Source organism: Rhinatrema bivittatum, chromosome 6 (genome assembly GCF_901001135.1).
Source record: "Rhinatrema bivittatum chromosome 6, aRhiBiv1.1, whole genome shotgun sequence".
Lineage (NCBI taxonomy): Eukaryota > Metazoa > Chordata > Amphibia > Gymnophiona > Rhinatrematidae > Rhinatrema > Rhinatrema bivittatum.
The window spans coordinates 274,894,099-274,908,504 of record NC_042620.1 but is presented as its reverse complement, the minus strand read 5'-3'; the positions used below and the strand labels follow the sequence as shown (position 1 = coordinate 274,908,504).

The 14,406-nt window shown below is 46.7% G+C and overlaps 1 protein-coding gene across 6 annotated transcripts in view; it reads right to left on the bottom strand.

The window, feature by feature from the left end:
- SLC7A3 (solute carrier family 7 member 3) overlaps window positions 1-14,406 on the bottom strand; it is a 221,230-nt gene that overhangs the window by 24,159 nt on the left and 182,665 nt on the right. The gene's annotated exons all lie outside the window — the stretch shown is intronic.

The window sequence follows — 14,406 nt, the reverse complement described above, 5'->3', positions numbered from 1 at the left end:
CATGTAGGAGGCAAGGAAAGAATTCTAATTCTTCTTATTCTTCAAATGATCCATCCAGCAGTTAGACCTTTTTATGTTAGGAACTGTTTCCCCACTCCCCCAAGTTTCTCTCTTTAAACACCCTTCACTCCAGACAGCACGCCAATGTGACATACATGATCTTGATCGGATAGAGAGAAGTCGTCTGAGAATTATTGCTGTTCCTACAGCTGGAAGGTGTTACCACTGTTTTCCCTCCCTATTTGGCCTGAAACATCACTTCTAGCACAAATGATCCCTGCTGGCTTTAACAGAAGTCACATTCACATTATCTGCAGCCTACAAATATGCATAGCTAGCTAGTGCTGAAAATTAACACTTTCTGGCTAAGTTGCTTATCTGATCCTGGGAATGCCACACTGAGTGGTTAAAACATAACTTCCTTATTTATATATTTATATAATATATATAATCTGTTAGCCAGCTAGACCTTTCAGGGTGAAAATTCTGCCCCACAAAGCTGCTAAATATAGCCTAGCATTATTAGGAAGTTATATTTTAACCACTCAGTGTGGCATTCCCAGGATCGATCTATCTATATATCTATCTATCTATATATCTATATATCTATATATATATATAGTACCACCACTTAATCAGTTTGTACTAGAAATGTATACTGAAGTTAGATGGTCCACTTTTTTGGTATTTTTAAGAGATCTTTGTTTTAAATGCACATAAAATAATCCAATAAAGAAGAGGAAAAAGGATGTAAATCCAATATGTATCATATAAACCAAAAATAATGTAAAACAACTTGTTTGGGAGGGTGCTGAAAACGATTTTGTAATGTTTATGTCGTGGCTTAATGGTTGTGACATACATTTAAAGTTCACTCATACTTTTTCGACATCATGTGTCCCGTATTTAGATATTTCAATTTCATTACAACCCATGGGTTTTTCTTTTTCAATCTATCGTAAACCTACAGACAAAAACACTTTGCTTCGTTACGACAGTAGTCATCCGCATCATTTGAAGTCTAATTTGCCCTATGGGCAATTTTTGAGACTGCGGCGTTTATGCTCTAACTTGTGTGATTATAAATTGAAAGCAAAAATTTTGACATCTAACTTTCAACAGTGAGGTTACCCTTTGCATTTGCTTAAAAAAGCTTACAAACGTGCGAGGTGGGTTAACCGAGATTTACTCTTTCTTCCTGCAAATAATCAGCAAGTTTCGAATCGTATTACTTGTGTACTTCCATTTTCTTCTCAAATTTACAAGGTTCAAAATATCATTAAGAAATATTGGCACGTTGTGAGTTTGCATTCAGAACTACATGAAATCCCCAGGTTTGCCTTCAAACAGGGCAAAAACCTTAGAGATCTCATTGTACATTCTGATTTTGTAGATGAAACATCACATGGTGATGCAGATGAGGATCAAATTATAGGACATTATCCTTGTGAACATTGTAGTGTCTGTAGTCAGTCGTTTTCGGGCGAGTATTTACCATTCTTCAATGATGGAAAGTTTAGATTGAGATCTTATACGAATTGTCAGTCTAAAGGTGTAATTAATGGACTATGGTGCCCATGCCCCCTTCTTTATATTGGGAAAACTAGCCGCAGTTTGAAAGTAGGGATGATTGAGCACAGGAGCGCTATTGCACGTCAGCGCGTTGAGGCGCCTGTAGTGCAACATTGTTTACAGTTGAATCATTCTTTTGAAGTGTTGCAATTTGCGGCAATTGAAAAACTAAACCCAAGTAATAGGGGTGGTGACTTTGATAATTTTTTATTACGGAAGGAACAAAAATGGATACATTATTTTGATACGGTGGCCCCTAGGGGCCTTAACCGTGAGATTGACTGGTCCGTCTTTTAGTTCTTTGTATGATGGGAGTTGTAGTCAGTTTCAGTTTTGTTTCTGGTTCCGTTTGATTTAAATGGCGCATAGACTCACTTTTTTGGATACAAACGCTGAGGCGCCATTTTTTGAATGTGAAGGGAGAGGTAGTTTTTCTACTCGGGTAAGTGTTTTGCATTTTTCATTAGTGCGGCTGGTTGAATATGGATGTAAGTTTTTCCTTGTTGCTTGTGAGTATGTAACCATTTATATTTTTAATTTTAATTTTGTTTTTAAGAGTTGAAGAACATTTGCTTGACATTTAGATCTTATTTTGATCTCCTGAAGATTGCTTTGCAATCGAAACATGTCGGGACAGCTTTAAACGGGACAGCTTTAAATGAGATGACTGTGTTTTACACTGCATGAGCCCTTCGGGCCGTATCAAATTAAGTGCTAAGTATATGTTTCTTCGACGTTTGGGTATTAGATATTAGGTATTTTAGATTTGGGGTAGTTTAAATGTGGGAAATCTAACATTTTTTGAACTTGGGTTTTGAGATTTTCTAGTGGTGTATTATCACAATTTTTGATATTATTAATTAAAATATCATTGAAATAAATTCTCTCTACAAAAATTTGGTATAACTTTACAGCATGATGACAGTAAATGATTACAAATAACTTATTGCTTCATTGACCGATTACGGCTTGCGGCCCATTGAGTGGCGAGAGGCTGCAGAGAGATATCTTGAGGCAATCATTGATGATATTGTCATCTGCTGTTATATAAGTTGTTTTACATTATTTTTTGTTTATATGATACATATTGGATTTACATCCTTTTTCCTCTTCTTTTCCTTATTGAATATTAATTGGAGAGGGTTTTTGCTTCTTTATTGTTGATTACATAAAATAATCCATACAGATTTTATCACTTAATCCTCAAGGACTGAAATCATTACTGTGCAAACATATTGTAGTAAGCAAAGAACAATATCAAAGCACAAGTAGTACTTAGATTGTAATTCTCCATGTTAACTGATGCCCCGACATGGAACCATGTTTCATAATAGTCTGCTTCAGGGGGATTTTTCCTCTGTTAAAAGTTCACTCGTGGACAGTCCATCCGTGTTCTAAACTTTAGAAATCTCTGAAAAAACATGGAGAAATAAAGCTGGGTTTAAAGGAAAACCGAAAGTGATGCAATAACCACATGTGAGTGCACGCAAGTATACGAGATTGATTAAATCACAGAATACCAGTCAATGAGATCATTCAAATGCCCAGGGGCCATTGTGTGCAAAGAGAAAATCCAGAATTGTTCCCGTCTGTTTAATAATTTCTGTATATCATCCCCTCGCAACATTGACTGTATTGGAACAGCCTAGCCTTCAATCTCAGGTCCTGAAAGAAAGCAAATGTTGCTCACCTGTAACAGGTGTTCTCACAGGACAGCAGGATGTTAGTTCTCACAAATGGATGACATCACAGGATGGAGCCCAATCACGGAACACTTTAGTCAAAGTTTCTAGAACTTTGACTGGCACCTACTGAGCATGCCCAGCATGGCACTAAACCTGCAGCCAGCAGGGGTCCCTCTTCAATCTTGTTTAAAGCTACAGGAAGTGCCGAAAAAAAAAATAAGAAAATGTAATGAACCCAATATCGCGGGGCTGTGGGAGGGTTTCGTGAGGACTAACATCCTGCTGTCCTGTGAGAACACCTGTTACAGGTGAGCAACATTTGCTTTCTCACAGGACAAGCAGGATGGTAGTCCTCACATATGGGTGAGTACCGAGCTGAGGATGTCCGAGAAATGCACCAAATGTACCCAAGATGTGCAATAGGCACAAGGACTAGGGTGGAATTAGGTAGAGGGCATCCTGAACCCTAAAGGGCAGGCGGAAGGGTGTTGGTACATCAAGTTGTGAAAAGGTTGCGCAAGACAGACTGGCCGAAGATGGAATCTTGTCTTCCGGCCTTGTCTAAGCAATAATGGGCTGTAAAGGTATGGAGAGAACTCCAGGTAGCATCCCTGCAAATGTCAGGAAGCGGCACAGAGCGTAGGTGTGCTACTGAAGTCGCCATGGCCCTCACAGAGTGTGCTTTAACACGGTCTTGAAATGGAATGCCTGCTTCCTGATAGCAAAAGGATATGCAGTTCGCTAACCAGGAGGAGAGAGTCTGCTTACCCACAGGCTGCCCCAATTTGATGGAATGGAAAGAGATAAAAAATTGAGTTCTTTTCCTGTGGGCACCTGTACGGTCTAGATAGAAAGCTAGAGCCCGTTTGCAGTCAAGGGTATGCAGAGCCTGTTCTCCTGGATTGGAGTGTGGCCTGGGAAAGAAGGTAGGTAGTATAATGGATTGATTAATGTGAAACTCCGATACTACCTTAGCTAAGAACTTAGGGTGAGTGCGGAATACTGCCCGGTCCTGCAGAAGTTTAGTGTAAGGCGGATAAGTAACTAGGGCCTGTAACTCACTAACTCTGCGAGCAGATGTGATTGCCAAAAGAAAATTCACTTTCCATGTGAGATAGCGAAGATCACAGGATTGGAGAGGCTCGAATGGTGGTTTCATGAGCCGACCCAAAACCAGATTGAGGTCCAAGAAGGGGCTAGAGGGCGTAGTGGAGGCTTGAGGTGAAGCAAGCCTTTCAGAAAACGTGTTACGAGGGGTTGTACTGAAATAGGAAAATCCCCGACACCTTTATGGAAGGCAGCCACTGCACTGACATGCATTCTGTTGGAGAATGTTTTTAGACCTGATTCTGACAAGTGCCAGAGATAGTCTAGAAACTTCATGGTGGAACAGGTAAAGGGATTACGAAGAACACCATGACTTAAACGTGTTCCATTTGTATAGGTAAGACTTTCTCGTGGAAGGCTTCTGTGAAGCAATCAGGACACGGGAAACTGGCTCCAAAAGGTAAGTGCTGAAGAATTAACCTTTCAACATCCAGGCCGTCAGGGACAAAGCTTGAAGATTGGGTTGGCGTAGGCACCCACCGTTCTGAGTGATCAGAAGCGGGTCAGTTCCCAAGGGAACGTGCCTGCGAATGGAGAGATCCTGAAGTATTGGATACCACACTTGGCGAGGCCAGTGGATCATGCATCCTTTGTCCTGACGTAACTTCACGAGAGTCTTCGAGAGACGTGGAAGTGGAGGGAATGCATATAAGAGACTGGTTGCCCATGAGAGGGAGAATGCATCTCTTGGCTGTGAGTGTTGGCTGTGAGTGAGAGAGCAAAAGTTCTCTACCTTGCGGTTTTGAGGTGACGCAAAGAGGTCTATGCGAGGATGACCCCAACATTGAAATATTGCGTCCGCTACTGTGGGGTTGAAGGACCATTCATGCGGATGGAAAGCGCGACTTAGGTTGTCCGCCAACACATTGTCCACTCCCAGCAAATAGGTGGCCCTGAGATACATTAGGTAAGAGAGGGCCTCCGCCCATATCTGCGCAGCTTCCTGACACAGTAGGTAGGAGCCTGTTCCTCCCTGTTTGTTGATGAACCACATTGGCCACTTGGTTGTCCGTCTGAATCAGGATGACCTGATTGGAAAGGCGATCCTGAAATACCCTGAGAGCATATCTGATTGCTCGAAGCTCCAGGAAAGTTATTTGGTATTTGGCTTCCTCTGGAGACCAAGTTCCTTGTGTTTGCAAATCGGCCACATGGGCTCCCCAGCCGAGGTTGGAAGCATCGGTGGTGAGAATTATCTGAGGGTCTGGAGCCTGGAAGGGCAGGCCTTGGAGGAGATTGATCTGATTTTCCACCAGGCTAGAGACTGACGAAGTGAGTTGGTGATGTGGACAGTGGTTGAAAGAGGTTGGACGGACTGAGTCCATTGTGACCTTAGAGTCCACTGCATGACTCTCATGGCCAAGCGGGCCATTGGGGTAACCTGTACTGAGGATGCCATGTATCCCAGTAGGATGAGGAAGTGGCATGCGGTGCTGAGACTGTAGCTGGTGTGTGAGGGAGATGAGAGTGAGAGCTCGTTGTTGAGGCAGAAATGCTTTTGCCTGCAAGATGTCCAAGTCTGCCCCTATGAATGATAAATGGGACTAAGCAGGATTTTGCGTAGTTGACAAGAAATCCTAGTGAAATCAGAGTGTGCAAAGTAAGACTTAGGGACGACAGAGCAGCTTGCTGAGTGGGAGCCCTGATCAACCAATCGTCTAGATAGGGGTAGACGTGAACACCTTGAGTCCTGAGGAAGGCTGCTAATACTACGAGGCACTTGGTGAAGACTCGTGGTGCAAATGCCAGGCCGAATGGGAGCACTCTGCATTGATAGTGCTTGGGGCCTACTAGAAATCTCAGGAACCTGCGATGAGATGGATTTATCGCAATATGCGTGTACGCATCTTGGAGATCGAGAGAACTGAGCCAGTCTCCTCTTTGCAGAAGAGGAAGGAGGGAACCTAAGGTTACCATCTTGAACTTTTCGCGGTGGAGGTACTTGTTGAGGGCACATAGGTCCAGAATTGGATGAATGCCTCCCGATTTTTTGGGGATTAGAAAGTACCAGGAATAGAATCCTAGGTCTTGTTGAGAGTAAGGTACTGGTTCTATTGCTCTGGACTGGAGGAGGGAAACCTCCTGCTCCAGGAGTAGTGAGTGGTCGGATATTCTCCACACCTGTAGAAGTGGGGAGTCCAGTGGAATGGAGAGAAAGTTCAGGCGATAACCTTGAGAGATTATGGTGAGGACCCACTGGTCTGAGGTGATTGTGCGCCACCTGTTGTTGAAATGGCATAATTGAACTCCCACTGGTATCTGAGGCAGCGGAAACTGGCTGCTGCTCTCTTTTCAGGAGTCAAAAACCGGAAGCAGGACCCAGCCGAGGAGCTGCTTGCGGCTTTTGTTTACGAGGTTGACAAGACTGGGCCTTTTGGAAAGGTCTCGTGGAACAAGTCCTAGACTGTGGTGGATAGGACTTCTTTGGACGGAAGAATGACTTTTTAGTATCCTTCCTGAAAGGCTGTTTGGAGGAATACTCAGAGGGCATCAGAGAGAGCTGGCGAAGGGTCTCATGATGGGCCTTGAGTTCCGCCACCGTCCGCTGAATCTGTTCCCCAAACAGATTGTCTCCTATGCAGGGCAGATCAGATAATCTGTCTTGTACTTCAGGGCGCAAGTCCGAAGACTTAAGCCAGGCCCATCTTCTTGCCGAAATAGCAGTTGCAGATATCTTTGACACCGCTTCCAGGGTATCAGAAGAAGATCTTATTTCATGCTTCCCTGCCTCAAAACCCTTGTGTACTAGGGTTAGAAGTTGTTCCTGGAATTGCTGAGGCAGGGACTCTGCAAAGTCCTGTATCTGCTTGAATAAGACCCTGCTGTACTGGGTCATATACAGTTGGTAGGAGGCGATCCGAGAGATAAGCATCGATCCCTGGAAGACACGCCGGCCAATGGCATCCAGGAATTTCTGTTCCTTACCTGGGGGAAAGGAAGAATGAGGTTTTGATCTTTTTGCCCTCTTTTGGGCAGATTCTACAACCACAGATTGGTGATCCAGCTGAGTTTCTGGAATCCTGGGGCTGACCGGACCAAATAAGTGGTATCAGCTTTTCTGTTGACTGGAGCAACAGAACCAGGGTGTTCCCAGTTCTTTTTGAGGAGATCCAAAAGAACCTGGTGAATAGGGATGGAGGTTATTTCCTTGGGAGCATCCAGGAATTGTAACAGCTCCATCATTTGATGTCTGTCATCTTGTTCAGTCTGCAATTGGAAGGGAACCAATTCAGACATTTCCTTCACAAAATTTATGAAGGATAGGTCTTCTGGAGAACACTTCCTGCTTTCAGTAGGAGAAGGTGGCGATGGCAAGTCATCGCTGTCTTGAGATGAATTGTCGGTCCAGGTGTCATAGGGATCAAGACCTGCCCCTCTAGGAGCCTGAGAAGGATGGGACGATGGTATTCCTGAAAGTCCCGGTCTAGGTTCCGAAGGCATCGAGGGATGTGCTGGAGGCACCGATGAAGGCATCGAGGGCACAGATAGATGGATCGGTGGCGCTGATGGGCGCATCGGCATCGGAAGAACTCCCGATGGAGGAATGCGGAATGGTGTTTCCCCTCCCGATGACAGAGTAAGCGGGGAGGGCACCGGAGCTATCGGTGACCCAGGATCCATCGGTGGAAAAGCAGCTATAAGTGCTTCCATCTTTGAGAGTAGCGGTGCCAGTGCTGCCGGAATCGGATCGGTGGTCTGTTCCACAATCGGCACTGGTTTCGGTGTCGGAGGAACTTGGAGTCTGTGCAGTGCCTTATCGATGGCCTCCTGAACCATCCGGTCCAGTTCTTCATGGAGACCTGGAGCAAGCAGCCCCGGCTCTGGAAGGGAAGAAGGAGGCAGAATCAAAGCTGGAGGGACCACCATTAAAGGCGGAGTCGTGGCTCCCAATACCCGTCCGGGTGAGGGTTGCCTTGGTGACCTGGTCGCAGAAAGGGTCGGTGCCTTTTCTGGACAGGGTTTCTTCGATGGCTGCTCGGACGATGGTGAGGTCGAAGATTTTCCTTCCTCAATGGTCCAAGACTTGCGGTGTCAATGCCGATGTTTCTCTCTACGATCCCCTCGGTCCTGAAGGGGAGTAGAGGGTGTCGAAGGCCGAGAAGTTGTTGATGCCGGGCGACGCCGGGCAGTCATCGGCCGGTGGCCGATACTGGCGCAAAGTGGACGGTGCCGGTTCAGACTACGTCGATGCAATAGACGATGTCGGAGTTTGAGGACGGAAGAGAAGTTCCATTTTCTCCATTCGGGCCTTGCGACCTTTTGGTGTCATTATGGCACATTTGGTGCAAGTCAGGACATCATGCTCGCACCCAAGACACATTACACAGACTTTATGCGGGTCTGTAATGGACATGGTGCGAGTACAGTCCGGGCACCAAAGGAACCCTGACACCATGGCCTTTGAAAAATGTAGCCGTGGTACAGTCAACGGCCAGTAGGCCGCAAGGGCCAAACTCGATTGGAATCGATCGAAACAGGGTAAAAAAAAAACTTACCGGAGTACCGCGGAGTCAAAAATTTGAAGGAGGGACCCTGTGGGGTATGAAGGTTTTTAGTAATTCCATGAGGAAACTTCCAGTCAGGAATCTCTGTGGAGCTCCTTAACCCGTGTGGCTACTGCTGTGCGGAAAAAAGAAGACTGAAGAGGGACCCCTGCTGGCTGCAGGTTTAGTGTCATGCTGGGCATGCCCAGTAGGTGCCAGTCAAAGTTCTAGAAACTTTGACAAAAGTGTTCCGTGATTGGGCTCCATCCTGTGATGACACCTATATGTGAGGACTACCATCCTGCTTGTCCTGTGAGAAATGCATTTTAAACAATGCGATACAAAGGGAGCTGTCAACTTTAAAGTGTTCAAACAGCTCTTATGCTCACTCACTCTTACTCTGATGCTTCCTTTCATATGTAAATAAATCCACAATGGCATTGAATTAGATTTACCACAATTTGTGTGGAGCAATCTGTGCTGGATTTCAATTTAATCACACGTCCTGACCATCTCTAGTAAAGTGAAAGCACAATATTGCAATGACCACATGGCTGATGTCCCTGGACTGAGGATAATAAATTTACACTGTTGACAGGACCAAGGTTATAGTGTACAACCCTGTCCCAGATGTTGCAACCTAGTGAAAATGCTATCTGTGGGAAATCTTCAAAAGTGTGATGCAGACTCAACACATGCCAATGAGATTTCAAAATGTTCACCACCTCCCTAGCAAGAGCAGTGTAGCAAAGCACACACGTTAAGAACCCGATCATTGTCTCTAGATTTGTAGGACAATATATATGCTTTTCTTACAACTGGCCAAGGGTAACCCTGTAACAGGTCACAAGCTTGTGTTTTATAATCCTCCATAGTGGAACAAATCCTTTTCAAATGGAGAAACTGGCTGATAGGGAGACTTAATTTTTTAGGATAATAACTGGAATAAAACAATATATTATGATCTGTGTCTTTTCGATATATAGAAGTACTGATCTTCCTGCCCTCTTTAAAAGTCATAATATCCAAGAAAGCAACATAAGTATGATATGACTGAATGGAAAACCTCAAATGTTGATCCAACTGGTTTAACCAACCAAAAAAGTCATTCAAAACATGTAAATCAGACTTCCTATTACGCTCACTGGCTGCATGCGGCCGGCCTATCTCACGCGATGCCGCGCTACTACAGAGGCAGCTTCCGGGTCCTTGGCAGCAGCGGGGAGCCGCTGAGATGAGTTTCATTTTCTGCCCCAAGCCATCATCGGGCCGATGCTGTCAATATTTCCTCTTTCACGGAAGGGACGCCATCAGCCTCCTCCTGCGCGGGACTTCCTCCTAGGCTCACGCGTGCACCACCTCCTTCTGAAATTTAAAAGGCCCACGGTGGGAAAATGCTGCCAGCCCTTTCTGATGACATCAGCTCTTCAGCCTTAAATAAGGCTGCACCCTGCCGTAGCAGGTGCCTTGGCAACAGGTCTCCATGCTTCTTCCGAGCTACGGTGAGTTCCTGAGTTCCTCGTCCCCTTCCTTGCTTTCTTGGACCTCCTCGGATTTGATCTTCAGACCGGACACGGACCACGAGTAATGCCTCCTGCATCAACCCCTACCTGGAATCCGACCACAAGTGACGTTGCCTGCCTCCATCATCACAGAGACCCCACCAAGTCCAGCCTGCCCCGTCACCCGAGGGCTCAACCTGAGGGGAACGTGGGCTGGTAGTGGTGAAGCTCCAGAGGGGTCTCTGCCTGTCTTCAGCCTTGCCTACTGATGGTGGGGATCTGTGAGACTCCACCCTACAGGTAATGCCAAATCCCTCTCGGTCCAAGGGTCCACCAGTGCAACAGGTTTCCAAAACCATGGACTCTGTGGAGGCTTCAGCACTTCAGACCATTCCTGGACTCGTTCATAAAATTCAGGAGCAGCAGTGCTTTCTTGAGGCTCTGGCGACCTCCGTTGAACGCCTCAAAGCCCGACTGGATGCTACGGCTAACCAAGCTGTGCCTTCGCTTCCAGTGGCGACTTCACCGCTCCTGGTGACACCTCAGAGTCCGTTGGTACCTTTACTGGCGCCCCCGCAGTATGGTGGTGATCCTAAACAGTGTCAAAGATCATAAGCCAGTGCTTTATGCACTTTTCTCTCCAGCCAGCTCTTTTTCCGGACAACTCCACCAAGGTTACTTTCATCCTCTCTCGCCTTGATGGTAAGGCCCTGGGGCTTGGGCTTCACCACTTTGGGAACGCTCTGACACACTCCTGCGGGACTTATCCCGTTTCATCTCCTCCTTCAAAAACGTCTTCAATGACCCTGGATAACTGGCATCTTCCTCTGCAGATCTCCTGCATCTCCGTCAGGGGAACCGTTCTCTGACAGACTACACCATAGAATTCTGCACCCTAGCTATGGAACTTGACTGGCAGGAGGACTGTTTATGCCCAATTTTCCTGGAAGGGCTTTCGGTTCGTATCAAGGATGAAATTGCAGCTTGCAATCTCCAGGGGTCATTAGAAAGATCTCATTGACTTGGCCGGGAGGATCGATCGTTGCCTTCAGGAATGTGCCCGGGAGTTCCGAGTTCCTGACAGATCCACTCCTTCCAGGTCTTGCTCTCCTACTCCCATCCCAGCCACTGCCTTGAGGTCTCCCCCCACCGAGGAACCCATACAATTGGGCCACAGCTGCCTCACCCCTGAAGAGTGCTTATGGAGATGACGGGATGGTCCTTGCCTGTACTGCGGCATGGCAGGTCATCGACTTTCAGAGTGCCCCATCCGTCTGGGAAACTTCTCAGCCTAGGGAACCATTGGGGCATGTCCCTAGACTTCTCTACTCCAGCCCCCCTGCTAACCCTCTCCGCGAACATCTCTCTGGACCACAAAGCTTCCCGAACTTGGGGACAGGTGAGAATTTTCTCATGAAGCCCCTCATGGACCACCTGCATATCCCAACTGTGCCTAAGGAGTTGCCTCTCGTCATAACCTCCATCCAAGGTGATCTGTTGCTCAGGAGGGTTACCTTAACCACGGTCCCAGTCACTGTGAATACTGGAGCATTATATGTAGAGAAGATCGAATTCCAAGTGATCGACAAGTCCAATCATCCTGTGAACTTAGGACTGCCTTGGCTACAACTCCACTTTCCTCAATTCGACTGGGTTTCTATTGAACTTTTGAAGTGGGGCCCTCATTGTCACCAGTCCTACCTCAAAAGAGTTATGGCTCCCTCGCAACTTCCGCTGACGTCCTCTGCACCGGAGATGACCAACATCTGAATGCCCGACAGGGAACCCTGGACCCACTTGTCCACTGATTTTGTGGTGGACCTCACTCTCTCTAATGGCAACTTCGTCATTTGGGTCGTGATTGACTACTTCTCTAAAATAGCCCATTTTGTCCCATTACCGGGCCTCCCTACAGCTCCCGAGCTTGCCAGTCTCTTCTCTCTGCACATGTTCCCTCTTCATGGCCTTCCCAAACATTATTTCAGATCGTGGTTCCCAATTTACAGTGAAATTCTGGAAAGCTCTCTGTAAAGAATTCAATATTGAGTTAGACTTCACCACCACATATCATCCAGAAGCGAATGGGCAGTGCAAACAGACTAACCGGACTCAAACACTTTCTTCGGTCATACATCAATGCCAGGCAGGACGACTGGGCCACTCTGCTTCCTTGGGCAGAGTTTTCTCACAACTCCCATCCCTGTACCGCCACAGGGATATCTTCATTCCAAATCATATATGGCAAGCAGCCACTACTTCCTCTTCCACTTCCGTTGAATGTTCCTTCTCCAGGAGTTCAGTTGATGGCAGAGGAACTGAAAGAACTGTGGATCCACATGCAACAGAGCTAAAATATCTGCTGATCTCCACTGAAGACCTTCACCCCAGTTCAAGCCAGGGGAGAAGGTATCAGTCCCTTCAAGGTCCTTTGTCAACTAGGCCCAGAGACCTATAAGCTCTGCTTGCCCGCTTCCCTAAGGATCCACAATTCCTTCCACGTATCTCTCCTGAAACCCCTGGTACTCTCCTGGCCCTCGCACAAGATGCCAGAACCTCAGGAAGTTTCCACGGAGAGCGATACGACGTACCAGGTGCATGAAGCACTGGATGTAAGAAGACATAGCTGTAGGTGGGAGTACCTCCTTGCCTGGGAAGGATAAGGCCCAGAGGAAAACATGTGGGAGCCGGCTTCCAATATTTTGGATAAAGATCTAATCAAGCAATTCCATGCTTCTCACCCCAGAAAGCCAAGACCCTCAGGAGGGGGGCTTAGAGGAGGGGGTACTGTTACACTCGCTGGCCACACACGGTTGGCCTCTCTCACCCGCCACCGCACCACTGCAGAGGCAGGTCCCGGGTCCTTGGCAGCAGTGGGGAGCCACTGTCAATACAGCGTTTCATCTTCTGCCCCAAGCAGTCATCGGGCCGACGCTGCCGATCCTTCCTCTTCCGCGGCAAAGATACTGCTGACCTCCTCCTGCATGGGACTTCCTCCTAGGAGTGTGTGCCTCCTTCTGACATTTAAAGGGCCCGCGGCGGAAATTGCTGCTGGCCCTTTCTGATGACATCAGCTCTTCAGACTTATTTAAGGCCGTACCCTGCCACTAGCAGGTGCCTTGGCAACAGGTCTCCTTGCTTCTCCAAGCTACGGTGAGTTCCCGAGTTCCTCGTCCCCTTCCTTGCTTTCTTGGACCTCCTCGGCTTTGACCTTCAGACCAGACACTGACCACGAGTAACACCTCCTGCCTCGACCCCTGCCTGGAATCCGACCACAAGGGACATTGCCTGCCTCTATCATCACAGAGACCCCATGTAATTCCAGCCAGCCCTGGTACCCGAGGGTCAACCTGAGGGGAACGTGGGCTGGTAGTGGTGAAGCTCCAGGGGGTCTTTGCCTGTCTTCAGCCTTGCCTGATAGTGGGGACCTGTGGGGCTCCTCCCCACAGGTAGCGCCAACTTCACCCATGGTCCAAGGGTCCGCAGCGTAACACTTTCAAATAAAAAAAAGACATCATTAATGCACAGACTCCACAATTTGATGTGTTGAAAGCACAAGAATTGATACAAACATTTCTCTTCAAAATTTGCTACATTCAAATTGGCTATGTCTGGGGCTACTTGGATTTGTTTATAACAGTTGGAATCAAATTTTAAACTCAAAATTATTTTAATTATATCAACTATTTGTCCTAAAAAAAGATTTAGGAATACAATGTGGTCTAGCTGGAGGTCAATGCCTCCATGTCCTAGGTAACCAAAAAGCCTTCTTTTCCAAGCAATCTTGCATCTCTTCTAATATCATGTGTGAGGTATCCTACAAATAAGATCTTGCCTCTGTCATGAACAGTTTCAAAAAATGATCTAAAAAAACAGAGAGGCTCCTGAACAGATCTTCTACCAGACACAACTGGGCAACTAGGAGGGGACTAAGTTCTCATGAATTTTAGGCACTGTGTATAACACGGGAATAGTGGGGTGTTATACTTTCAGAAAGTGAGCTTCCTTAGAAGTCTAAAAGCTCATCTGAAAACCTTTGTCCACTAGCCCAGGCAGCAC